Below are 1105 nucleotides of genomic sequence, written 5' to 3'. Positions count from 1 at the left end.
GTTTGCCATCAAAGCTCCAGCTCTCCCCGTGTCTCCTTTGAGTCGGTGACTCCTCCTGCATTGCTACACAGAAGTTTCCCCCTCAGTTATGATTATTATTATTATTGAACTGAAANAATTTGAAGGAAAATTAAATAATTGACAATATCTCTTCAATCAATTTGAGAAAAACAATAACATCTATTGTGATCTACTAACATTGAGATTGTAAGTTATTAACTTACAATCTCAATGTTAGTAGATCACAATAGATGTTATTGTTTTTCTCAAATTGATTGAAGAGATATTGTCAATTATTTAATTTTCCTTCAAATTAAACACTTGAAATGAACATACTTTGATGAATAAAAAAATAAAAAAACTGCTTATAAAAGTATTTCTTGTGTCAGGCTTTAATCTTTAGTCAGGTGATCCTCACATATGTAATGTATAGTACCTAAGGTTGTTGTGGGGTAACTTCTGTGTAGCAATGCAGGAGGAATCACCGACTCAAAAGGAGACACAGGGAGAGCTGGAGCCTTGATGTCAAACACTGATGGTTTATTTAGGAGCTTCGGCCGGAGAATTCACAAAACAAGTCCAAGAGCCAGAGGTTCTGACTTCACGGTAGAGTTGCCACGTCAATTCTGAAGAACTCTACCCCAGACCCATGTATTCAGCTAGTTCAGAGAGAATAATCAACATGCTGAATAACAAGAAAGAATGATAACACCTCTATCAGCTGACGCCAACAGGCAGGAACAGGGAGACAGAACACTGAGAGCACAGCCGCCAAGGTTACAGGTGCGTGTGCTCAGTCAGGACAGTTTGAACTGATAAACTGGGTCACAGTTATGGGTCTTGGAAAATATTTCCCCAACATATACTGTATACTAGTATACTTAATACTTTAGAGGTCCCCTATTATACTGTTTTTCTGATATATACAAAACATGTCTCTGAAGTGCTTGGCTGAAACACCAAACAGATCATTGTAGCATTACCCATAATCCCCTCTGTTTCAGCCCTGTTTCTGATGTTACTTTAGATGAAAATAAGGAGCCCCTCCCCACGCCCCTCTGAGAGAGATTTGGTTAAAATAACTCAATGGTGTTCTAGGAGGAGA

General features: G+C 38.4%; 2 protein-coding genes across 2 annotated transcripts in view; one reads left to right on the top strand and one right to left on the bottom strand.

Annotated features, from left to right (window-relative positions):
• Nucleotides 1-1105, bottom strand: part of trmt61a (tRNA methyltransferase 61A) — a 735410-nt gene that overhangs the window by 559833 nt on the left and 174472 nt on the right. The window lies entirely within an intron of this gene.
• The window catches only part of LOC104965158 (metabotropic glutamate receptor 8-like), a 35196-nt gene that overhangs the window by 13480 nt on the left and 20611 nt on the right, over nucleotides 1-1105 (top strand). The window lies entirely within an intron of this gene.

This window comes from Notothenia coriiceps, unplaced genomic scaffold (assembly GCF_000735185.1).
Source record: "Notothenia coriiceps isolate Sejong01 unplaced genomic scaffold, NC01 NC01_scaffold00037244, whole genome shotgun sequence".
Taxonomy (NCBI): Eukaryota; Metazoa; Chordata; class Actinopteri; order Perciformes; family Nototheniidae; genus Notothenia; species Notothenia coriiceps.
The sequence above is the reverse complement of the archived record's forward strand: the minus strand, read 5'-3'. Positions and strand labels throughout refer to the sequence as shown.